Source organism: Columba livia, chromosome 2 (genome assembly GCF_036013475.1).
Source record: "Columba livia isolate bColLiv1 breed racing homer chromosome 2, bColLiv1.pat.W.v2, whole genome shotgun sequence".
NCBI lineage: Eukaryota > Metazoa > Chordata > Aves > Columbiformes > Columbidae > Columba > Columba livia.
Window position 1 is genome coordinate 16,940,764 of NC_088603.1, and position 27,185 is coordinate 16,967,948.

General features: G+C 44.9%; 1 long non-coding RNA gene across 1 annotated transcript in view; it reads left to right on the forward strand.

Moving 5' to 3' along the window:
• Positions 1–7,978: 7,978 nt before the first annotated feature.
• LOC135578410 (uncharacterized) overlaps positions 7,979–27,185 on the forward strand; it is a 31,642-nt gene continuing 12,435 nt past the window's right edge. The window contains exon 1 of the long non-coding RNA XR_010469952.1: positions 7,979–8,596. This is a non-coding gene — a long non-coding RNA (uncharacterized LOC135578410). The remainder of the gene's footprint in view (positions 8,597–27,185) is intronic.

Consider the following 27,185-nt stretch of genomic DNA (forward strand, 5'->3'; position numbering starts at 1 on the left):
GCTCACAGTTCATAGCATGCCTTTGTGAAACGTGGTGCCTGCAGAGACAAAACCAAGAACTCATCTAAGACACAGCTCGACAGGGGTCAGTGAGTGGCCTCCGGTTACGGACGCCACAGGGGTAGCACGGCTTTTCAGGCCTGGCCCTGCTTTCCCATCTCCTCGGGCAGGAGGCAGAAACCCACCCCAAGGGAGCGGTGCTGATCCCCATCCCCTCCTCACCGAGCATCGCCCAGCACTGAGGCACCAGGTGTGCTGAGATAGCCACCTTCTAGGGGAACTTTTATTAGATAAGTTTTGTTGGCTTTCTTCCTCCCCAGGATTTGCTGAAAGTACCTATCCTGTGGCCTCGGCTGCTTTTCTTGGGCTTAGAATATACAAATATAAGAACAGAAATCCAGAAGCGCTGCCAGCCAAGGCTGTCCAAATGTCAGTAGCATTTATCCGGAAGAATAACAGCACAGCCTTAGTCCTTGTTAATTTACCTTCTTGTGGCTGGGAACGTAAGGTGGACAGCACCAGTTAGTTAAAAATCTTGTTCCCCTCCCTGCCATCACTTTCTGGGTGTTGGCGTGGTGCAGCTTGCCCTGGCGGGTGGGCTCCTGTGCCCGGAGGCAGATGTGGTGCTGGGAGCTGGGAGCGGGGCTCGGCTGCGGCGCTCCGGGAGGTTTCTGCAGGTGTCCTGACCGGGGGGGCCCAGGGCTGGGGGAAGCAAATCAGCTGGAAACTCATCTCATGAGCTTGGATGGGCTAATCCCCTCTGCGGAAATGCTTGTCCCGGTACCGCGGGGCCCTCGGTGCTGCTTCTTAATCCTCCTCCATCGTTTGACCCAGATGGATGACTAGTTTTTGTTTCTTTTTCTTTCTCCAGTTAAGTTAATCAGTGAGTCAGAAACAAAGCAATTGTCTGCAGAGCGCCAGCCACAATTTTCCTCAAAAGCTTTTGCATGATACAGCTGACCCCAGCAACTGCAGCTTGCTAACGCAAAGTGGGGCAGCCCTGCCGAGGGCAGTGGGCTCAAGGCGGGCAGAGCAGCCTTCCTCCCATGCCAGGCTGCCCCGCCGTCCATCACAGCCCTCCTGCTATCCCAGGCAGGTTGTGGTATCTCTCCCTCACCTCTGACAGCTCTCTGGTTCTTGAGCAGAGTGGTTTGAGCACCAACACAATCAGCATCACTTTAGAGCTGTTTTCTTAGAAGATTTACCCAGCACAAGTTGGCCAAGCTGCATTATTAGGGTGGAAACTCAGGTTATCATCCATTTTTAATAGTTTCACAGTGCTGTAGAAAGACTGACCTCTCTGGCTGTAGGACTGACACACCTCTGAGTACGAGCTGGTCAGTGAGACCCAATAAACTTGATGTAAACTCCTGATGTTTTGTAGCATAACTTTGGGCACTTTTTTCCTCTCAATTTCCATGAGTCACTAATTAAATTAATTTGTTATTTTCCATTCCACCCCCCCTGCAGTGCTAGGAGCAAGAAAAATGTGTCTTGTGAACTGACATTTGCCTTTCTTGCCTGTCCAGATGGTGAGTCTCTAAGGACACCCAAAATGACAGGACTCTTGTGACAGCAGCTGGGCTGTTAGCGGGTCCACTGTGGCCAGGGAGTAGCAATACTGAATTATTCTGCACATAATGCATTTTGTCCCTTCTCAGCTTAAACTTTTTAATTTCCTGTGGCCATAAGCCACGTAAGGGAAGGTCTCTCTCTTCGAGGCCAGGCACCACTACCTTAATGTTATGTTAGATTCACACCTGTGATAAACATTGCTGAAGTAGATCTGCTTTTTAGTTTCTATCTGTAAATTCTAGCCTAGAAAAGTAGGGTGACCTGCAAGCCCAAACCACCCAAAGTCAAGACGGGGCCTTCGAAAGGGAAAGCTTTTCCAGAACAAACTTTCTCATTGTGAAAGGCTAAAATTATTGGTCTCCTGTGATTTATAGTGCAAAGGCCTTCAGTCTTATAGAGCACCTGGAATGTTCAGCAGTAACTCAGAAACAGAGATGCATGTTGTTGATACAGCACATCACTGCAGAATACATAGCATCAGAGTACCCACACATACTTTACACACCAAGAGATTATCCTGAGTTTGCTACTAATGTGTGTAAATATATTTGCTATTGTTGGCATAGTTTACAATCACAAAATGAATGTGGGTACAACAAAGCCCTCTGGCTGCTCCATCAATTACTCCTAATTTGCTAGCTGTGACTTGTGTCCGCTTATATGATTATTAGAATAATTTAATTTATGGCTTTGCCACAAATTAAGTCTTAGGTTACAAGTATGTAATCTTTAGCATTGTAATGAAGCTACTCATACAGCAACATTCTTTACTGAACAGAAAGAACTGGTATTAACTTCTGAGTGCCTGCAGCACCTCTACCTGGAGAAGGGCTGGGCAGACCCATGTCGTGTTTTCTATCCAATGCTCCTGTGAGAGATCCCAGGCCATTTTCACCCTCACCCAGATGTGTCAGCAGTTTAAGCGTGCTTCTGAGCTCAGCTGCTCCTCTCCTTTCTCCCTGAGCCCCACTCCAGCCCTTGGGGCCCTCCTGCCTCTCAAGTCCCCAACACCAGTGCTGGGCAGTGTTTGTTCACTGGTTTGAGAGAAGGCTGCTGTCTGCTAGCAGGGCAGACCAGTCCTGAGCTCTGCATCTCTGTGTCCTTTCCTGTCCCAAATCTGCACACTTCACCCCTCAGTCCATGGCATGAATGAGGGAGTCAACGTGAATAAGATGCGGAACCAAGACTTGAGAGACATGAAGTGGTGCCTGCCCTGCTCCTGGTCTGCTTTAGGTATCTGGACACGCTCTGGACCTGCCGTCTGGATCAGGAGCTCTGTATTCCTCTAAATCTGCCCCTTTGGCCTCCAGCTTAGTCACCGAGCAAAGACTCTGACACCCTCTGGAATAGGTGCTGTCTTAAGTCCCAAGAGCCATCCTGAATGCCCTGCCCTTTAAAGTCTGTGGTTAAAACCTTTCTCACCAGTTCTCTGACATCATGGAATAGCTGGTTAACTTTTTATCCCTTCAGGGACAGCTAAGCACTGAAGCAAGTACGGCCAAGCCTTTGTTGAATGACTTCCAAACGTAAATGTTACAGACATGCGGTGGCAATAGGAAGCAGCAGGCCACCATTCCCACTTATGACCTTGTAGTCGCTGGCAACTCTGTGATTGCTGTTGTGCATGTTTCCACACTGCCTGTGTTTGAACTTATTTCTGGTGTCCAGGCTTCCCTCTGTCACTCTTCTTTCAGGTGACCTCTGAAAGTCCAGTGTACCCGGACCATGCTTCAGACATCTCTGATGTTGCCCTGCTTTATGGTTCCTCCTTTTTGCCTGTTCTTTTCTGCTGCTAAATGAGGAAACTTGTTTCACTCCAGCTACAGCCACACCATAGTCCTGGGTGGAGTGGGGGATGACATTTGTTGAGCTGTATATAGCCCTCTGCAAGTGCCCCTGTGGGGGCAGAGCTGGGCACCCATTCCCTTTAACATAAGACATAAGATGAAGGAACACCAGAAAGATTCCCAGAGTGTAACAAGAGATGAAGTCCCTATCATCAGAGCCCCTAGATGGATGCTCCCCATTGTGGCAGCCTGTGCAGAATCACTGCCCCACAGAGACCTGCAGCTGTGGCTGCAGCCGTCGGAGATGGAAAGGTTGACAAGATTAACCTAATGTGATACTAGAAGGGGTTGAGGAAGATTAGGATTTATATGCCTTTTTTTTTGTAACAGTCTCATGCAGTTTCTTAGCACCATTAGCAAACACGTCATGTTACCACAGGAGGGTTTACCATCCCAGAGCCTGGTTCTGGGAAGTGCTGCGTGCCCCTGGCACCAGTCCATGTCTCGGGATGCTCAGGGTACCACAGCACTGGGCTCCCCAGCTGAGATCAGCAGGGACAGTCCAGTGTGGCACGAAAGCCAAAACGTGAAGCCAGAGGAAGGTACAAAAAGGAAAAACGGCAAAACAGTGCATGTCACGAAAGCTCCATACTGAGGCTCACTGAAAATGCCATCATGATGCAGGCAGTTTTGCCAACACTGGTAGCTGGGGCAAGCGTTTGGTCTCATTTTTTTCTGTCACCAAAAAGGATGGATTTCTGCATGGAATAATATTAAGGTTGATTGATTGCAGATTAAGGGCCTGAATAAAAAGCTTAATGATGTCAGTGGAAAGATTATCATTGGCTTGAGCCAGTCCCAGGACACTGCTCAACTAATGCAACAGGCTTAAATTTTTTTTTTTAATGCAATTGTTATAATGTAAAAGCTTCTGTTGGACAGAAGTATCTCATAGGAACAGAATGTTAAAAAGGCCCAGAAAAAAAAAGAGCATATTTAGCTTCCAAAGATTGCTATTTCAGCCTGGATCTATGTTTATGTGATGTTCCACAACAATGTACTTTGCATCGTACAGAGGGAAAGCTCAGGTGTGCTGGGGGACACTTAGCATTTTGAACCTGGGAGTTTCTCTGTGTAAACTAGAACAGACCTCTCTCACACAGTAAATGAAATGTTCTTTATAAAGGATTCTCTGTGCCTCTAAAGATCCTTCTGCTATTGAGACCTTCACCAGCCCAGAGTGATTCTTTTAGCCTCCATGCTCATGGGAGCGTGTCACGCTCTGCACAGAGGTATAGGCGTCGTTTGCAGGAATGACAAGGGCCCTGTCCCCTCTTGCCTGTACCATACATTACCCATGAGAAGCACACTTATAAAAATATCCAACTTTATATTACAGGTTATTGTCCTCTTTCTTCAAAGCTAAGGAATTTTCATGAAGTGTGTATACATCTGGTATGGGATCAATTCAAGATTACGATAAAAAGATTATTTATAGCTCTGCATTGACATTTGTTTATTGTATAGATGATATCACCATGCCAGACCATTGCTTTAACTCAACATTTCCCACTTTTATTGCTTTTGCGATCCTGTATATGGCCTCAGAACAAATCATTAAAGAGGATTGCTTGAAGGATAATGAGTACCATAATACTTTTAAGCCTTGCATATGCTCTTTAGCTGGACTCAAATTCTTTTGATCTGTTGAGCAAAGTTGCAAGAAACAGAAAATAATTGACATTGAATGACACATTTGCTTATAATCTCAGATTTTCCAAATCCCCCTGGTGTACCTGTGTTCTCTTTTTCCCCACTAATGAATTCTGACACTGAAACAGATGTTGCCCTGTAAATTCTCTTACATTATTTTATTTCCTGGTAATGCTGCTGCTCCAGATTGATTTGGTAAGCAGCAAATGCTAAAACTTGTTGACCCCTTCATCATGTCTTTTCTGTTTCCCTCTTGCTGTTTGCCAGATCATGGTGGACGCCAGAGTGACGTGGGAATGACCAGTTTTTTAGTCAAAGCAGTGGTCAAGTTTCTATTATTTTATAAAACCAAAATATTCTGCTGGGTAATTTATTAAAGCAGGCAGAAAAAACCTAAAATATGTGGGTTTTTCAAATTTGTATTTTTATGTTGTATTTGAAGATTTACTACCTAAGTATGCAGCTGGACCTGAGCCTGAGCCCCATCGAAGCTGCCAGCCTGGGGAAACAGCTTTGCAGAGCCAGGCTGCCTGGTCCCCCGCCAGCCCTCCAGCAGTGCCTGTCCGGCCTCGCTCCCCAGACCCACCAGGGGCCACCCAGGTTGGCATCATCACCACTCTGGCTGCCCCTGGTCCAGCTGTTGCTGGGCTTCCCCTCCACAGCAATTTGCTGTGGCACAAGCAGCAAGCCAGCTCACCCTGTTCCATTGCTGGGGCTGGAGCATTGTTTTATATGAATTTACAGTTTTACTTGTAAAACACCCTCTTCTGGGTAGCTGCAGAAAGCAGCCTTTCTACCAAAGGAGTTGTTCTAGCCAATTTTTCTTTCAGCGTTCTAAACTTTATGGAAAAGAGACGTTTATTAGTGCAAAATAGGAAGTGGATTGCACTGCCTCCAAAATGTTTATATAAGGGGTTTCACCAACCCCCATCTCAGACTATCTGGACAAATTAAGTAGCTTCCGACTTCATCAAAGTATGGCATGAAATGTAATGTAATTAAAGCATGAATATTGTGGCACAACATCATTTTATGCCGCTGTACGGATCTGCCGGAGGTGTCAGAGGCTACGCAAACTGAGTGAGGGTGGCCCTCAATTTCCGCTAAGTCTGTTCAGATTTCTGAGAAAGGCCCATTTGCCAGATCAGATCCTGTTGATATTTTTTCTTGAATAACCCCTGTTCTTCTCCCCACTCATCACTTTTCATTTTCCTTCCGCTGCTCTCTGAATTTTCAGAACTTCCACATTTTTATGATGTCTTGAAAGCTTAGGGTAACAAGGGGAAAAGTGAAAAAATAGGGAAAAGTGCTGCCCTGTGGCCACCACTCAGTTTATTATATTTGGCAGCAAATAAGAAACTCAAAGCTAAACTACCAGAAAGTTGAAATACTTTGAAAACATGCCACAAATTGTGCAAAAGGTAAAGAAATGTTCACCTCAGACTTTGCAAAATGAAAATATTTTTTTATTCCATTTTGGTTAGTTTTTATTCCATTCTGGTTTCTTATTGCGTTCACTAAAAGTCATAACTGTTTAGGTCTGGATTGTCCCTCCCAGCGTGGGCTGCAAGAGAAAGGTTCACAAGCATCTCTGTGGGTTTTGCTGGCTGATTGTCACTTGGAAGGAGAGACATGGTCATTTGTCTCTCCTGTGGGAAAGGCCTCGGTGGCCAAATTCGGTGGTTTCCTGGGAAAACACATGCACTCAGAGGGAATTCTTGGAGGTGACCTGCCCTTCACCTTGTGGCCAGCTCTGAGTCCATGCCCCTTGCCTCTCCTCTTGTCCACCCGACCACAGAGAAGCACGACTACCAAGAGCGGCAGTGGTGGTGGCCTTCACTTGATCCATTGCTGTGGCATCACGGGATAGTGCTGAGTGAAAATTCCATGTCACCTCGGGCTGCTGCACATGTGGCATTCAGGAAGGGCAGGAGATCAAGGCTCCGCACTACCTTTGGGAGCCTTGTTTGCATTTTAATTTGAATTTACAGAGGCAGGCAGCCCTTGCAGGCATATGCCTGTGTGAGATGGGTCTCCCTGTGCCTGGGTGTCTGCTATGAGGACCTCTCAGCTCTCCAAACCAGCATGGCTGGTGGTGCAGCATGTGAGGAGGAGGCATGCAGAGGGGCACCAGAGCTGACACCATGGCCCACACACCTCTGGCTGCTGCTGGAAGAAAGACCCACAGACACACAACTTTGTCCCTTCTGCATTTGTGAGAAACTCGTTTGAAAACGTTTTGCCTCGCAGGACAGACCGTGTATGTGCAGGCAGCCAAGAGCATCTTCCCTGGCAGGCGTGCTCTGCTTTGCACAGGCAGCACTGGGCTGTTGGGGGTGCCGGTGCTCTGACTGTCCCCATCACCCCAGGGACTCGTGTGCGCCTGGGGCAGGGTGCCCTGCGTCACACAGTGGGGTGAGAAGCCAGCACAGCCTGTTGTTAGCATCTCCATCGTAAATAGTTAGCAGGCTTCTTGATTCACAGTCATCTGCTTTCCTCAGGCAGGCTTCTGGATTCAGAGTCATCTGCTTATAAGCACCACAAATCCAAGTTCCAAAGCCTTCACTTCCCTAAAACCAATGAGAGTTTTGCCTGAGTAAAGGGTTGCCATAAAAACTAAACAAGGTCTTCAGAATCTGCCGTTCTAGCATCTTCTCATTTTGTCTTGGCTGCTGCCTATATGTGCTCAGGGGATACCTCTAGAGCTCAGTTTTTTGCTGCATTTGGCTGCTAGCTTCTAGCTTTCCAGCTTAAGGTCATATGTGATTTGGCTTGAGGACACATCACATGTTGCTTTACACCAGAAATGGTAGTTTGCCAATTGTAGGTATAACTAACAGACTGGAAAAAAACCTCAAACAATAGCTTCAAGTAGCCTCAAGCCAAGTTGTGGGTAGAATATTAAATAGACTACATTTTTCAGAGTGTATAAAGAGAATTAAATCTGTGGCTGGGGGGTGGCTCCCGGCAACCTGAGGGGAACACTGAAAGGCTCATTGGCTCGTGATGCTGAGATCTAAACTTTGGATTCATTGGGCTGTTTGAGCCTCAGGAGTATTACCTGGGCTTTCACAGTTTAGACTCAGCCTCATAGCTCCTGTATGCACCTTGAGAAAGAGAGAGGATGGCAATCGCTGATGTGAGGTTCATCAATGGCCCATGACAGCCTGTTCTGCCCTCAGGATTAATAGGTTAATTGTGCACACAAGATACTCTCTGGGGATCCAGGAGATTTGGATTCAGTTACCAGCTTTGCTGTGGATTCTGTGGAGTCTGACTTCTCTTGTCTGCAAAGTGGGGGTAAAGAACAATTCCCTTTTCTGTCTTGTGTCATTGGATGTAATGACTTCAAAGGAAAAAGAAACTCCTCTGGCAAAACAGACTGTCACATCTCAAAGCTGCTTGGAACCAAGAAACACTTGCAATAGAATTCAACAAGCACTATGGAGAACTCAGTGTCAATCAGACAAGGAAAAACAGCGTGGGATTCAGGACAGGACAAGAACAGAATCCAAAACCAGGTAATAATAATAATAATTTATGTGCGTATAAAGTCAGAGAAACATAGAAAAATAGAGGGGAAGTTACCCCAACAATTCTTAACCCTTCCTGGTTCTCCGAAAGTTTTGCTGTTCCCCATGGATATTTGTCTAGGCTGCCTCTCAGAGGCATCCACTCCCTCCAGGAATGCCACATTTCCATGCCTTGCTTATGGAAATGGCAAGATGTAGCATTCGGCGTCTGGCTAAAGTCACTGCTCACAGGGCCTACTACCCCATCACAGGATGAAATTCACTTTATTTCATAAATTTTATCTTGATGTATCGATGCTGAGTGCTATTTATTTCATTGCTATTGATTAAAAAATTTCCAGAGGATTAAAATTAACTACTAGAAGCCAAAATCTTGCCTCTTTTTCACTAATATGGATCACACTGGTTACCTGGTTACAGCAAAGACTGATATAAAACGTATACAATAAATTTAAGTCTTTTGCCAACAGTTGCAACCTTGTTGAGCTGTGAAGCAGGGCGTTCCTTGGCCTTTTTCTTTCTGCAAGTGGATCTATCAAATGGCTACCTCTTCCTCTAGTTGTGTCTTCAAATCTACTTCTTGATGTGTGCTGGGATCTTCTTAGTTTTCTGGTCAGGCAGGCATTTTATCAGCCATATCAGCTTGTCTAATAGAGATGTGACTTCTCCATATGAACTCAGTTTCTGTGGTGCTGTAGGCCACCACCACTCGCAAAGCCACCATGGTCAATGCCCCCTTTTGAGATATTCCTGGTTTGCTCCTGTCTCTCTCTTGCCTCAACCTTTTCTCTCTTTTTCAGAATTTATGCTTAATTTACACAATATATATTTCACTTTTAAAATTTCCATGTAGCACCCAAACCCACTGTTTTAGTCACCACTACCCTAACTGGGTTATTTGTTCTTATGCCCTTACCATCACTCATTTAAGAAATGCCTGCTCTCCTTGGGTTCTTCTCTTTCTTCCCTCCCCTGGAATCCATCAAGCAGTCTTTTTCTCTATTTATTTATCCACAGATATGCAGTCCCTGGTGACATACTGTCAGAGAAGTTCTGTTCATGTCCTGGGGGTCTACTTTTTCATTACTGTTCCCATAAATTAAAGAGAAAATCCAGACACATGATTGAAAAATGTAAATATTTTGCTTGTCATCTTTAGAAATTCCATATAGACTGGGGAAATTTTCAGCCCGAGTCTTAAGGATGAACAAATAAAAGAAAAATTAAATATATAAAATAATGTAGCTTTTCAAACCTTTGGCAAAGTTTAATAAATCTGAGTTACTTGGATGCATGTTTATCATATATTTGTAGGAAAGTGGTATATATCAAAATAGTAAAATTTACTTGCATTCCTATAGAGAAATATTGTAAGATTTGAGAAGAATGTCTAAGTCAACAACTGTCTTTTGCTTTCAAAAGCTGAAATATGTTCTCATATAAATAAGAGAACAAGACAGTAAACAAAGGTTATTTGAGTGGAGGAAAGTAACAGCTAATCCAGGAGTTTGATTTTTCATTGCAGAGAGCATTTTACAACTTTGAAGTTTCTTTCATTCCAGAATGAATATTGCAAAAGAATCCTAATTGTAAAAAAATACAAGACTGTTAAAACATCTCATGCTAACAAATATGAAGACTTTGATTGAAATAAGGTTTTGGGAAATGGTTATATTTTATAATACAGAGAAAGAATGATGACATTCAAATAGAAAAATGTTCACTGTTATTAAAATTATATTTTCATTTTTTTCTTCAGATGATTTTTTTTAATTGAAGGCCAAAAGTATCCTCAAGACAGTTAACTAAAGTCAGTCTTTTTGCAAGAAAAATCTTTCCATTGGAAGACTTCCAGACAGATCTCCATTTCAGTTCTGTAGAAAAGAAAATTGACTTTTCCATCTAGTTGTAGTCTATCAGATGCATTTAGATCTGTATTGTGCTGCCTGTTTAATGTGGGTGGCATATTTTATTAATTTTAAAGGACAATTTCTTGTTTCCAGTTTTCTCCGTGAAATTTTGCTGTTACTATCCACAACCTGGCATACAGATTTTGATGCTCTTATTCTTGCTCTTGCACTGTGGCATGACCTACCTGATGCTTTTGACTACAATTCTGTTGGGTAATGGCATGCACATGGACAGCTTGTCTGGACTATGAGAACATGGGCGTTCATGGCTCAAGATGCTACGTGGTAGCCAGCGCGTGTGCTCCAGCCTCCAGGCCCTCTTGGTGGCTGCCCACAAATGGCAGCAAGATCTGGCTGTGAATCCTGAGGTGGAATTCAGCCCCCAGAGCCTGACACCTAAGAGCAGGGATCTCTACAGATGAAGGTGTCTGAGATCCTCCTACTGTCAGTGGTGATCCGGTCAACACATCAAAGGAGTTGGAGAGCCTTTGGTGATCATGCGTAGGCATCTAGTTGAATGCCTCTCAACCCAATTGGTGTATTGGGCAGATCACTAAGGACCATAGTGGGGCTTAGACACCAATGTCACCTGTGGGCACAGATGTTCTGATCTGTGACCTGAATCCTGCCTTTATCAAAGCGGTCAGATCTGGGAATCATGGATCTGTTGTTCTGCTGCAAACCTCACACACAAGGAAATGGCCCAAACCCTTCTGAGAATCTAAACAAGGAGTAAAAAAACCCCTCTTTTTTGGTTCCTTTATTGGATATGTTAGCCAGGATCTGAGCTGCAGAGCTACTCTGATGTGCTGGTTTGTCACAATAGTTCCCACAAAGATTCAAATCAGAACTGAGGACTGAAGAGTTAAAGCTGGTTCAAGGTAAGTTTCAGGGAGGTCCCAAACTTTCAATAGTGTATTAAAGTTGATATTTCCAGTCTTGGAAGGCTTGGGAATCATTACAGGCCATTTTGGATAGGGAGAAGGACCAGTACAGCATGTGAGGGAATTTATGCTGCCACATGCTTCAAAGTATCATCAGCCTTTCAACAGAGGACACAGCAGGAGCTGTAAGAGGACTGAAAACGGTATTTCTTATTTCTTGTTCTCACTGGTTTGACTTTCTTTCCCCTTACGCTGCAGTTCAACTACTGTACTGTGTACCAGCAGTGGAAGGAAGGTGGTAGCATCAAAATACCAAAATTCACGTGCCTGCAAGTTATTCATCAGGCACTTTCCACTGGCTCCTCAGAGTTTCCTCAGTGGCACTGGTTTAGCACAGTTTTAAGGTGTCTCTAGTCTGAAGACAGACACAGGAAAATTGCTGAATGATCTGCAATCTGAACAAGCAGCCAGTAAGACAGGGGGAATATTTTCTTCCACTGCAATTGTAGAATTCACACATGGACAGTCTGTCCCAGCAGATTGAGAGTTCTTCAAGAAAAAAGAGTGCTAGTTGTATGACTTTCAGCTACAAAGAGTCTCATTACACATCTGTCTAGACAAGCTTCAGGTCTGATCTGGAAAGCTGAGTGATCATCTCTGCAGCGTCTTCAACATCACGCATGCCTATCCTATTGGCATTTGCAGAATAAGCAGAGTTTCATGGAGAGCATGTGAGTATTCCCTTGGATAATAGTTTGGTGCCAGTTAGAGTTAATGTTCCCGTATTTCTTAAGTTAATAAATATGTCCACCAAGGAAAACTTAAAAGAAAATGGTCCTTTACTTGTTTTGTTACTCAGCAATTATGGGAAAAAGGGTTTCCAGGACACCCACTGCAAGATGTCTGCATGGCAGTTAACCCAATGTTTGGTTATCTGAACAAGTCTTTTTTAATGACTAAGTGAATGCCATTTAACATTAAATTTGCAACTGTCTCAGCTGCTCTTTTATCGACTGCATCATTACTATTCTCATGTCATTCAGTTGTAATGATGAGTGAGAGACAAACTGTTTTATCACTGGCAGAAAGAATCATTGTAGTGCACCTAAAATCTGATGACAGCGTGAAGGTATGACTGGCTACTGCCTGAAAGAGAAACTGAGAAGTAAGACAGCAGAAGACTTTTTTGTACACACAACTTGCTGGAGAATTGCCAAATGAATGACAGGAAAAAGTTCTTGCATGGCATCACCACAGACCTTGCTCTGGGAAACTCCTTTCTAAGATATTATGAGCGGCAGGAACTACAGAAATTAACAAAGACCCATAATGGTGACTCAAGACTTAGGACACAGACAGGGTGGTTAACGAAATTCAAGTTATATAATGACATCTGGGGTAAATATATGAGTGAATGTTAGGAAGGTTAGCACTTCTTTTTAGGAAAGCTGGTGCCTGAAGGTAATAGGATATCGAAAGCTCAGGCAGGAAGGACCTATCCAAAAAATCCCTGCCTCACTGAAAAACACCTACACTCCAAGAGGAAAGCCATGTCCTTGATTAAAAGATAGGCAAGGAACTCAGTCTGTTGATACCTGCAAATACCTGTGCAGTGCATAGACTGCCTTTGGTACGTACAGAAAAAGCACTGAGTACTCAGCTCCCTGCCTGAAACATTCATGACAGCAAACCTTGTCACTTACTATATCACAAACATGATTCCACAGATATTTCATTCTACTGAGATATTTGTTTTAATGAGCTTTTTCTAGAACTTTATAAACTATCAGTATCTACTGAAATTTCCCAGCAAGAGCTTTGCTTCTTCTCAGCCATGTCCATGTCATCCTCTGATGGAAATGCTCAAGACTTAAGATGATGCAATCCACTACATACTTTTGACTCTGTGTTTAACATCTAAGTACAACACCAGTCAGCCAGGGTCTTCAATCCATACATCAGAAAGGAACCTGCTTAGCTGCTTCTTGCTGTGAATGAAAAAAAACAAAAAAAAAGAGTTAGTTACTTTTTTAAGCAGTTAATTAGAAGACTATACCCCAATGACAGCTGGTGCACAAAGAAGATTAGTAGGAAATGTGCTTCAGTTACTGAAGAAGAGCCAGATGACACTTCTGATACTGTGCATGTACCAGCCAGACTCATCGTCACAGAACGAAGTTGAGAAACGGGAATATTGTGATGGTGGAAAACTGATGTTCCCAAATGTGGCAATTCCAAATTGACTTGGGAGCATCAGTGAATCATACGTTTTTTTAATGCTGCTACACTGTAAGAGGTAAAATAAACGACACACATTTCTTTTTCTGAAGAAGCTCTCTTCTTGTACCAGTTTTTGCTTATCCAGATTTTCCAGATGTGCTTGGTTTTACTTTGTTCAGCTAACCAGTGGCCATCTTATTACCCAGGGTCTGTCAAGTGAGATATTTAGGCATATTCCCGAGATTCACTTTTTGGAAGGAAGAATGTTAAATTTTCCTGGTTTACACAAGGAAAGGTTTAGAAGGGGAAATGAAGCACCGAATCCATTCTGTATGAGAAAAAAGATCCCTCTGCAAATTATGTTTACACCTTCTGTGCAACTCTGTGAAGCAGCTTTGCCACCTCCGTAGAACAAAAGAAAGATGTTTTGTTAACAAAAAGTACCAGCCAGCACCTTCTTGCACTAATCAAGTCCTCCATTATGCAGAGGGAACAAGACAAGGGTATCCAGCTTCTTGACCTATTCAGCAGTGACTGTGGAATACTACCTATATTCAGTGTCACCTAGTGAGTAGAATTGTAGAGTAGGAAATGTTTGTGCTGAGGGCTCTGCCTACACACCAAGCCTTTCAAGGGGGTCTTGCTTTGTGCTATGTGGATGTGGTCCCACGGACTGAATGCCTCTGCTGGAGAACGTTCCCATTTATTTGAAAGGGATCCATTTCACATCCTCCAAAACTCATCTGTGATCACAGTCGAAGCATGGCACATGGAGACCTTTGCTTCAAAAGTCCCATCCTTGATAGAGACACAGCCAGCTCAGGGGTCTCCCACTGTCCGTTCACCTGGCATGGCAGAGACACTCAGGGAGCTGAAGTGTCTCTGAAGTGTCTTTTATGACCTGTCTGGCAACACTTCCACAACTTCTCACAGTTGCAATACTGATGGCATGATTTTCCAGCTTTAACAGCAATGGCTTCCAGGTCCATGAAGTCTGGATCCTTTTTATCCATTGAGCCCTACAGGACAACTGCAACCACACAGAATACAAATTAAGGTTATTCCATGTTATACATCCATGTAAGGACATTTGTCAGGAGGTGTCCCCTCGCAGAAACCAAGGGGCTATCAGCACAGACCCTGAGTGGAGGCAGCTGCGTGCCCCACCATCACCTTGAGGCCCACCAGACCCCCTGGGCAGCCAAGCCATGCCAGTTGAGACCAGACAGAGCAAGGACTCAGATGGTGACTGATTAAATAGGGGTTATGGAGTATCCAAGGAGGCTGCCAAAATGCCTCATGATTAATCAAAATCTTAAAAAAATTCAGGGCATCTGAGCGCTGCAAAATCTCACTCTGTTTTTCATCTCCCAGGAAGGTAAACAAATGAGCCTGTTCCACATCAGAAGCTAATTTGCTTGGGAGACCCTGGAGCCAACAAATCTCATAGCTGTTCCCAAAGTAGATCCCTGTCTCTTTGCTACAGACTGTTTTTTAGCTAGTGCACTCTCTTCCCAGCCCCTTTGGGAGCATCCCCCTCAGCCTGGCCCCCTGTCCCCTCTGCTCCTGACCATTGCCCACCACCTCTATTCAGTGGTGCACCTGGTGGGTCCCCTGCGAGTGCTCCCCTGTCAGATGCAGGGAAAAGCCCATTGCACAGTGGTGACAAGTGCACAAATACACAGTGGCAGAGGGACAGGACTCTTGAAAAGACACAGCATAGCTCAGGCAGGGGACACAATCTGTTCTGTTAGGTTAATTTACAATACAATACTGTACAATAGGTGAAATCCAGCTCTTCTCATTCAGAGATACTTCCACGCTCCTTCCCTTCTCTCAGGTGAAGAAGCTTGAAATATTCTTGCCTCTGTTACCAGAAATGCTCCCTGATTACTCCAAGCATCCCGTGTACAGGGCAGTGGACTGGTCTGCCGTTTATTCCAAGACATTAAGACCAGAGATCCAGCAGCCAGCATGCCTCAAACATAGGGGAAGGGCAGCCAGGAGCTACCCTTAAATTAGGAGCCCAAAAGCTGTAATTTTGGACAGCAAGACAGAGCTGGTAATACCGGTTTTATTTGTGCTGCTATTGTCTGAAAACCAGAGAGAATGTGATGCTCATGATGTTGGGGTCCTTTGCCTGGGGTCTTCTGTCACCCCTGACTGTTCCTCACAGTGCTTCAGGAAGCCTGCACTATGCTGAGCCGTTTGCTAATGACTATCAGCTTCTTCATTTTACATACACCTGGCTTGCAATTTGCTGAAAGTGCATGTTTGCTTTCTCCCCACCCAGGGCTGTCAGTCATGGGATGCTGGAAGCAACTGGGAAAGCAGGTTGAATGCCAGCCGTCATCCAAGGCCAAGGACCTTGTGGGGTCCATTTCTGCCCACAGCTGGCTGAAATATCCTGTGCTGCAGTGCAGAGAGACACCAAAAAAGCTCCAGCACATACAGACTGAGCTTCCTGCTTACAGAGACTGGATAAGCAAGCACTGAGACAGAATATAGCATTTTTCTTTCAATAATTTAATTTTACATGTCAATGCACATGTTGGAAGATCTTCGGGCTTGTGAGTAAATGGCATATGCTTATCTGCGAGACCACAAACATCGATACAAGCCTGCAAGCTGTGGCTCTGTTTGGGCTCAGAGCTGTAAGGGACAGAGCTGTGTTGCTCTGGAATCACAGGCTTTACTGTCTTTTTTTCCTTTTGCTCTCCTGTGTGCTGAGTTTCCTATGGCACCTTCTCAGTCACAGCTTCCATGACGACTCTGCTTGGAGTGCACATCATCTCCCCACAGAAATAGAAAAATGAAATTAAACAAAAAATATACGCTTTGCTGAAGTTTTGTTAATCTGCAGAGGGAGCCAGACAGGAAATTTGTACGTTGGTCCTCACTGACACTGCAACTAATATAAACTCCTTATTTCCTCCACAGCTGGCTGGAAGCTCGGCCCCTTCAACACAGTGAGGGGAAATGTAATTTTCTGTTTGTTGTATTGTCGGAGGTTCTCTTTTTTACAGCTGCTATTTAACTCCCTTTGTTTTTTATAGAAGGCTCTTGAATCTCCTCATATGCAGGTTAACTCCCAAAAACTAAACTTTCGGAGGATCTGCTGCAGAGTCCTCTACTCTCACACCCGTTCCCACGTTGTGTCTGGGAAGAGCAGAGGAGCCTCCAGCCTGGGGCGCGCCCCCCACCCCAGCCCTCTCCCCCCACTTCCCAGCACAGCCACTCCCCAGGGACTCCTCTGAAAGATGATTGAAAACAATAATATTGGTAAGAGCTGATCTAGATGCACCTCAAATATTTGACCTATCGTACAAATGCTTGTGGTTATCCCACGAACCATCCTCCAGATAAATGTTTTGAATTATCTGTTTCCAGGAACCAGCTCTCCAGAATGGCCCCGAGCAGCTTTCCCAAACACATTAGCCACATCAAGCTAGGCAGGCAGCTCTGCAACACAGGTCAGTCCCTGCCCTCGTGCCCTGACCCAGTTGCCTGTGTGCCCAGGGATGCAGGCAGGAGCAGGCAGGGGCAGAGTGCTGGGGGATGCACGGGCAGGAACTGGCTCTGCCCTCGCTGCTGGGCACCCCGCAGAGGCAGGATCCTGCGGGCTGCAGTGCCAGGCGCTGTGCCGGGGACAGAGACGGACAGCGCTGCAGTCCCTGATGTCAGCCCACGGGACAGGCACCTTACAGGTCCTGACAGTCTCCTGGGTCTATTTCTGTGTTCTCTTTGAGACATGGCAGCATCTCGTTATCAAAGCTCTCCCTATGGGAAACTTCCCACGCAGCAGAGTTTGATCAGGCTCACACCTAGGCTCCACTCTGCAGACTGTTAACAGCAGCCCAAATTAACAAAGCCCTTATGATAATAACCTTCACTAATGAGACTGGGCAAAGTATATAACCACAATAAGGCTGATATGTATACACTAAGGCAAGATTAATAAACCATTGTCGAGCCTGGGCTAAGTCAATAAAGTGGAACTGATTGGAAGCTGGGACAGCAAGCAGGCAGGTAATCATTAATCTGCATGTGTGATATTGAGTTTAAAGACCAGATGTTACTTGAAACCTGTGCAGATGCATGGGGTGTGTAGGAGGGCACTGCAGCCGCTGTTACCTTACACCCCTCCATGCAGAGCAGGAAGAGCTGCATTCTTTGTGATTAACCCATCCTGAACTTTGAAATCTGGGTCCCAAATATTTGCAAGAAAATTGCAACTAAGACAAAGGATTGGAGTTGGAAAGGTCCTTTGGGTCTACAGTGTGGGCCAAGCTCCCTATGGGGCTTGGGGCAAGTCCCTTCACCTCCTGGGACCTCATTTCCCATGTTCAGTGTATGATTCTACCCCAAACTTATTGCCTTTGCACGTCTTATTTCCAGGGGGAGTTAACACTGTAGTTTTAGAAAGGAAAAACAAGAAGGAAAAACTAAGAAATACCAAAACCTAAAACTAAAAGTCTGAGCATTCACTTATTTCAAAGAGGAAGACCACAGCTGGTCCCAAAAGTAACAAAGGTTTCCAAGTTCAAAAGAAGGTTTCGTCTGAACACCTGAGTAGCACTTTGTTACTCAGCTCATACTCACAATTACTGTACGAGAAGGCACCATGTTTCCAGGAATCACAGCTTCACAGCTCTAAGTTTTGTATGTGGAAAAAGAAGGTCTTCTAATGTGAGGGCTTTAATGTAGCTGTTTTCCCCAGGGTTGGCTGTAGAGTGAAATAATGCAATTTCCTTTCCTCTTGCCAGAGCAATCGCCATGGTCTCCAGAGGACAGGGAAAGGAGGGCAGTGGTGCCCTGGGTGATCTGAAGACCCAGAGGTGCAGCGTGCCCACCCCACAGGCAGCATGGCAGCCAGGGCAGATTACTTATTTTACCCTTGTGAACGTGCTTTAACTCAAGAATAAAATATTGTTTTGCCCTCTGCCCTGCTGCTCAGCACCACTGCAGTGTTATCTTCCACAAGTATAACAAACCTCCTGAGCAAACAGGATTGAAGCACTGCTTCCAAACCAGGCTGGATAAGGAGCAAGCGAGCTCAAGTAGGTGCAGTGGCCAGTTCATTGCCCTTTGTTCTGCTTCTGCTCCCCCTGATCCTTGAGAGACAGAGCTTGGTCCTTCCAATTTACAGCTCACCCTGAACTGAGTAAATAAGCTATTTGTCTTCTCATTTGCATGGATAGTTTAGTCACTTGGAGCCAGGAAAAAGACTCGGCAATGTTTAAAAGCAGTGTGGTTTGAGTGGATCACTTCCCCAGAGGAGGGGAAAAGTAGCCCTGCTGTGGCTGCACAGGGTATTCCTGTGTCACCTGTGTGACAAACAGGGCTGAAGAAGTCGATTTTGCAAGGTGGCAATGGCTGGACAGACTCTTTCCAAGGTGGGGGCAAGCCTCTCCACCATCTCTCCAAAGAGCATGGCCCTGTCAGCAGCAGAGCCGGGATGAGGGCAGGGAGGGAGGGAGGTGATGGAAACTTCCCCAGGGAGAGTCATTGCGGAGGCTGAACAGGCTCTGGTACAGCCAAGCACAAGTAAACGTAGCAAAGTCAGGCCCAAGTGCCCTGGTTTGTTTCATGACAGCACCTTCCAAAACATCTAAAACATTTGTTTTCCTTTGTGCAGCCTCACATGCCACCACCCAGCACCAACAAATACAAGCTCCTTACTTTTTAAGCACAGCCTTATGAGGAAATATTGTTACAAGGAGCTGTAGCTCAAGCCTGGCATGAAGATAAAAATGAACACAGGAATAGCAGGCAAGTGAGAGCGTGTGCAGAATCGAAATCGCAAGGAGAAGCAAGGCCAGGAACAACTGCAATGGCTCCCAAGAGTCCCATGGGGAAAAGGAGCCTTCAGATACTAAGAAATTCATGAGACCTTTTAGGAAGAACTTGCTGTGGAGTTAGTAAGAGCTGTTTTATTACTCTCTGGACTGAAATGGCCACTAAAAATGAGCAGGTAATTTTTTTTCTGAGGTGCAGTGAACTGTGTTGCTGCTGTTGCATGGCTTTCATGGAAAGAAGCAACAGAGCCTGTCTGGTGGGCAGGAGCCTTGAAGAGTTCACATGAAATGTGGGGCCAGCAACTCTGAGCACTTGGATACACATCTGTTCTACTTGACATCTGAACAGTCCTGATGCCAGAGGACAGGTGTTTAGCATGCTCCAAAGATCACAGCTTTTGAAACACATCCCCACTTGTCATCCCAAACCACTAATGCTTTTTTGCACATCCTGGCCTTGGGTCTCAGCCTACTCTAGAGACACTAGTGCCAAGGACAGTATGGGTGGCTGAGAGGAGAAGCTGATGGGGACATTGCGTAGTCCCAGAGCCATGGACTTCATCGAGTTTAAGGGCAGAAGATCACAAAACAGCCTGTAGATTAGGCATTTAGCCAGTAAAGTTTTGCTTAGTTACTTGTCACTTGAGCCCACAGGCACAAATTAGACAAATGCATGCAAATCCTTAGCAAACTGAGCGACTAATTACTGCCAGCAAAGAGTTTCATCCCACCAACAGTGACAACCAGTTCTCCAGCCAAAACCTCCTGACAGGGGAGCCAGGCAATGTCATCTTGATGTGGGGAAAAAGAGTTTCAGTGTAGCCCCAAATTAGACACCAGGTATGTGGACAGGGAAAACATCAAAGTAAGGGAATTCTCTGCCCGTTTCACATCCTGTCTCCTCAAGACTTAGGAGGTTTTTCCTACCCCTGTGTCATGCTGTGGCTCCCTCCCAACATCCCTCTTGAAGCGCAGACAAGGAAATTGCTTTGCACCAATCCTGCCAGGGCTGTGCTGGAGAGAGAGAACTCCTGTTTCTCTTTGATGGACCTCCAGGAGACACTGGTAGGTCCAAAATTTCCTTAAGCCTCTATTTTGCTCCAGCCTGATGTTGAGCTCCTGTTAAGGCCCTGGGAGCTGTTGCTGGAGTGATGACCTCAGCCCTTGTCTGAGCCACCACTCATCAAGCGCATACATCTCACCCTGGGGCTGTCATCAGTATGTATCTCCATTTCCATTCGCAAAGAGAGTGGTTTGAAGGAAGGGGGCGTAGAACTGTCCATAAGGTCAGTGGGACCGTCCACCAGCTGTGGGGGTCATGGCCTCTTACCTGCACAGGAACATGGGGGTTGTCCTCGGTCTGGCCACCAACAGGGACTTCCCCCAGAGACCTCCCCACACCCCAGCCCTCTCGTGGTTGCAGACTTGGCAGCTGGCACTAGCTGGCCCTACCACACACATCTTTCCCTAAATATTATGTTTTTCAGGGTGTTGGTTTTAGCTGTTGTATTTGGCAGGTTTCCTTCATTGCCTTTAGCGGCAATGACTTACTGATAGGAAGGAAAATTTGAGGACATTAACAGCCTGTTCCAGCTCCCCAGCTTTGTCTCCTGCACATATATTTGCCACTCCTTTATTTACCATGCCCAGAAATGGGGCAAGGTGTTAAAAGACTGGTGGTCAGGTCAGTATATATCTGTGTCTTTCTCATTGCAGAACATTTCCAGGATCAGATTTTCTTTCTATGTTTTGGGTTTTTTGATAATATTCAGCAACTTCTTGGTAGGATAAGATGTGGGCTAAATCAAGAGGTTTGGATTTCCCTGTTAGGAGACACATACAGAGTTTTTGTCACTCTTAGCACTGCAGGCTGGCATTTCAAAACTCTCTCTTCAATGCCAAAAAAGTAGCTACTGTCTCATCAGAGTTCAGATCCAGTGTTCTGCTGGTTTGTAAGAACCTCCATGGATATAATAGTTGCTCCCTGCCAATTTCTGAAAAGCTTAATCTTATTTCTACATCTACTTCTGAATGTTTCAGCCTCATAAATACATGGTCAGAAGAAAGAGGAAATGAGAGCTGGAAGGAGATGGGAAATGAAGGAAATAGAAGATTGACCTCTTCTTCCTAACACAGTTCTTTGATCTGTGAATATGGGTTGTTATGCCAGCACTAGGCTTTGGGCTGAAGGTTTATAGCAAAGACTTTGTAAAACCCTTCTCATATTCTGAGGAAATAAATACGTAAATATATAAATATTCAACTGAGACATCAGATGCTTACCAATGCCACCCAGTGAGCTGGCTTTTATTCTAGACCATCTTTCTGTCCTGCATTTCTATGTGTCTTTAACTGTAGGTTCCTTGGCTCCAAGGGGGACCATGACCTACCACTGCTACATGGATGGCTGAGTGGGGCCTCCTGTGCTTCACATGCTGAGCTTTGCTGCACTCACCTTGCCAAGTCTCTTCCAGAATCAGCCAGAAAGCTCCTCAGGGTGGAATACGTAGGGGAGGAAAACTCTTTGGCAGGGCTGATCTCTGACCACACTGCTTGGGCTTCATCTTACTTAACACTAGTTGCTGGAAGGTAACTGCTGAGCAACTAGTCCTTCCTATTTCTATTCCCAGTAGAGCAAGAGAAGAAAAATGGAAAAAGAAGAATCACTTACCCTGGATCTTCATGACCTGGGGCCTCCCAGGAGGTGAGGTGAAACCCACCCTGAGGAGCTTTGTGGGTTTGCTGAGAGCAGGAGAGCAGAACCAGCCCTTGTCTCTCAGTTTGTTCTACAGACCTTCATGTGCTCCTAACACAGCTGAAACCAATGTTATCCCCTGGGTTTTACTCTGAAAAAGGGGGGCTGTACACAAGGGCTAGTTAGTCCCGGTTCCTGGTGGTTCCAGACCAGCCTTACAGGAGTGGGGGGCTGAGTCCCCCTCAGGCCCGCAGCCATTGTGCACTGTGCACGAACTGGGGTTCAGCCCCAGAGACACCCAGAACCCCTGTCCAAGCTGCGGCTGCCTCCCAAACACTGTTTGAGTTTCCAGGCAAGACGAGCACTTCTTGTACTGAGTGCAATATATACAAGTTACAGGATAATTTCTATCTCCAGGAACTCACAGTCTAAATTAAGACAAGATTGCAGTGAGAGATGTCACGAGAACTAGCAAGTGGGAGAAAGGAGGATGGGAAATAGGAACTAGAGTCTCATCCTTCTTTAAGCTCACTGTCCTTTTGTTTAAAGCAAACTTTCCTGTTTTCTGGAATGATCTCCCAGCACATCCTACTTCTCTCCTGTTTATCTCTGTCAATATCTGGTGCTTATATGGCATCTCTAGATATATAATGCATGAACTTCACATATGGTATTAATAAGCTGTGGGTATCTGCACAGAATGCTCACAAAGAGCACCTGATGGACTGCATTGCAGCAGGACACCTGGAACTGGGTTTTTTTCCCAGATGAACATACACAGGACATATCCAAGACCATTTTTTTCTCCACTCCTTCTCATCACACACATATTTTCAGGACTCAAAGTCTGGACAAGCAGAACATCGCAATGTCAACCAAGGGAAGATGTAAATCTCCCTAAGTAATTTTTAATGAAAAAAAATATTGAGTTACTCTGAGTGTCATAGTTTCTGGGTGGTTGGCTTTAACTTTAGCAATCCACACTTAAAGGGAAATTTTACAGTCTTAATATATTCCAGATGCTCTCCTAGTCCCAGATGAAAGTTCTGTCATCGTTTACTGTTAATATTTTTGTCAGCAGTAGAATTTCATTGTAATACCCCATCTTATTTGCAGTTACTATTAGTCATGAGAGAAACTTCCTCTACAAGTAATCCCTGGGTCACTCCTTAAGTGTCCTGTCCTGCTCTATTTAATTAAAAACTATTAACTGCTTGTTGTGTCCAAGACTTGTGCATATAATGCATGTATACAATGACTATTTACCTGATGAAAACCATTTGCTTCTAGCAGTTAGACAAAAAAAAAAAATAAAGTTATACTCTGCAGTGACAACAGTTGGCTTTGTAACAGCTCTCCGGTGGAATGAAAACAAGAGATTTGCTTTGAAAATAAACTTCTATGAACTTGGATCAACAACAAGGGACATGAAGATTTGCTGCAAAAACAAGAAACTTGTTTCACACTGTTAAACTTTGATCAGATGTTAGTTTCTCACGAGGACAATCATATTTAAATGTGGCAATTTTGATCCTTTGTAGTGACCGAAGGTCTGATTACAGAGGGAAGGGGATTTGGGGGAAAACAATAGAGCAGATTATCAAAGCACAAGTCCTCTGGATGGACCTCTGAGGCCTTTCCTTATTCAATGAAGAGCAGCTAGAGTGAAAAATAATGTCACTGTATGGTGGGCTCCATATTTTTTTCAGTTAGTATACAAGTTGGAAGCTGCTGTTATTTTTTCTCAGCACTGTCTCTAACGATTAACCTGGATTTTGGAAAACCAAATCTCTCTGCTGCTTCTCTTGCCTCACCACCTTCCTCACAGGGCTTTGGAGCTGCTGACAGCAGCTGAGAGGGGCCGTGGGGACACGCACGCTCCCAGTGCTGTGGCCACTTCCTGCGCCAGCTCCTCAACATCAGCAGCACAGTTCTGCTCTTTGGAAAAAAGAGTCTTCTCTGGCTAGAGCAGTGGCAGAGATTAAGTTTGCTGTGTCCTGAGCTGCTGTGTGGAAACTTGATGAGGATGAAGCATGCCTCTTAGTCCTGGGCTGCATTATCAACATGAATGTACTAGGCTACGAGCCATACCAATAGTGATCTCCCTGACATGAGACATTCCCAAGCTGGATCCCATGAGGGAAATGGAGCCTGTGCAACTACACTGAGGCAAGAGGAGGTGGTTGCTGGTTTTGAGCAAAGTCTCTGCTGGGCAGCACAGCTCCAGGCTGCGGCATTGCCACCACAGCCCTTCCTGCATCATGATCCAGCCTTGCAGATGCAGCTGGTCAGTGGTGGAGTAGATGAACCAGCTGTGTTAGACAGATGGAATCCGGGCATGGCTGGAGGATGGTGAGCAGTGGGACCCAGCTGTGCTGGCACACACATGCTACATGTGATTTGGCTGGGAAAACTATTACTGAGATGTCCAAGACTGTGGAGGGCCTATGCTGTGTTAATTCTGACAAACCTTGCTCATGCTGAACCTCACCAAGATGCAGGAAGGGCCTTCTAAAAGGAAAAGGACTTATCTGTGCACCCTGCTATGGCCTCGAGCAGCTGAGGATCTCCTAAGAAGGAGATGGCTGCTGGAGTCTTGCATCCCAATTTGCTAACCAGTGTTTATTCCACAATCAATGCTTTTAAATCTTGACTAGAATCTGATTTTGCTTAGTGATGGACAAACTTTATTGCAGAAAGGTTCCTATTCCAAAAACCTAAAACCAGAAGAATATCTAGAGAATCTATTAACTATTGGGGAGTATGACCTCTTTGTTGAATTCCATACCCAGAATTCCCAATGCAAACGGGAGCTGTAACTTGCCAATTTAAAGCTGCCTCTGTGTGATCTGTGTGATCTGCAGCTGGGACACACGCTTGTAAGAAAATTGGGTTGTGGCCCTCTTATTTAAAGTCATGGATTAATCTCTCCATGAAAGGTGCAAGACAGTAGTGGGGGTGGGAGGGAAGGAAATGCAGTCTACTCAAGCATTACTTGATCTAAAGGGTCTAATTGGGCTACAACTCCCATATTTGCCCCTCCCTCTGTGTCCTGAGCTTCTAGTTTTGGTGCTGGGACACCCATGCTACTTCAAAGTCCCCAGTATATGGTTAGAAACATAATAGGATTTATTACAAAGTCCTTGCTTGTACCATCCGGCTGAATTTGAGCAAGTGCCGATTCCTAAAAGGATGTGAAGGCATGTGGCAAATGCCCAAGGCATCTGGTCTTTGGGGGCACCATCTTCCTTTGCAGTCCATTGGCATCTCAGTGTGCAATCAAATCTTTTTTTCAATCTTTTCAAAATTTTCCTGTTAAGTTTACAAACATGCTTGGGGCAAGACTCAAAGTGCAAGCTAGAAGGATACTGGGGAGATGACTATTATGCAGAGGTAACATTCAGAGTGCAGCAATAATGACATCAAGGTTTGTCAGGTTTCTTCTGTCCTGCAGCGGCAGATGTGGTCATGTCTTCGGGAAGCGGCCAGCAGAAAAGAGCTCTCCATTCAGCCAAGCTCTTCCCTGTGTGGAGCTATTCATAAGAACATAATGGAGTTGTGACCAAAGAGAGGCAGAGGGGGATATTCGGCAGTTATCGTGTGTGTAATGAGCCTTCATATCACAGAGGCTTAATGAGGTCAGAGCTCATCTGAATGTCAGCAAGACACTAATGTACTGTTTCTGATTTTCTTTTCTACAGCAGTACTGTGCACTGCTTGTTATATCAGTGAACTGCATCTAATTATGGTTAGAAAAACTGTATCTGCTAATGTTAGGCCACCGGGTGAATTTCAGAAAGACTTTAATTTGAAGGGAATAGACCCCAGTAAGTGGACTGTCCCTTATAGACACCCTCCTTTCACTTTGGCACTATTACTGTCATCCAGGTGGTGTTATTACATGTGAGCACAAAATCTCCTGCAATGCCTGCACGGAGAGATGAATAATGACTGGCAACACAGAACAGGCACAGCAGCAACTTCTGAAGCAGCCTCTGCTCTTTCCTGATGTTTGTGATAAAGATGGTAGTTGGAAAATCTCATCTCTGGCCACATGGAAATTGCACATCAGTCTTTACTACTGACTTAAAATCCACCAGATTACTGAACAGTCTTCTGACGCTGAACAGATGACACCACCACTGGATATTATAGATTGCACTGTCTTTGAAGCCTTTATGGCTTGAGTTGCTCTGATATTTTTGAAGAGAGGAACCTTCTAGTTAGTTGAAACCTGCTACAACAATCTTCATCGTCTTTGTTACTTTCTACAAGCCCTGCATCTGTAAGCCATAGATTGATAACCCTGGTGCTTACTCAGCACTGCAGCTGGCACACATTCAGATTTGCACCCTATTACGAGTGAGGAGCCAGGAGAAATATCAGACTTTACTGGGTGAAGGCCAGCTAATGAGCTGTGCTACACATGGTCTGCTGGTTAGCATCATCTCATGGTACGTTCATGACCTCTACTCAGCAATCTCATGTACCAGCTTACTCTTACTCTTCCATTTTCTTTGCAACCTGGCCTTTTTTTTTGTTACCTTTTTAAATATATATATATATAATTATTTATTTCCTTCAGTTACTTATGGGATCTCTTTTCCTGAGCTGTGGATCTGAGCTTCCTCTTATCCTCTTATGCTTCCCTATTCTTGACTTTTTTTCTTTCTACCATGCCTTTCTTCCCAGCCTTGCAGCCCACCACCCTCTGGACCACCCTCAGCTCCCTCTCTTCCTATCTGTGTTCCCCAGATACAGGCTGGGGTGACTGTGGCTGTCAGCAACCAAACACCTGTTGTAGCTGCTGTGGAGATTTGTATTTGGCAAGAGAGTAGTTGGTACAAGAGCCTGTATTGGTTGGAAATAAGACAGAAATGTGGAACAATAATTTCTCCAATGGAGCAGCCAGAGGCACCGTATTTCAATTAGAGATGATGCATTTTGCTTTTAAGTATACATTGCTACTGCCCTTCAATAGATAATTCAGGTCTTCTTATTTAACGTGGTACTTACAGACAAACTTTGGATGTCAGATTTTTTTAAAATCAATTAATAAAACTCTCTATG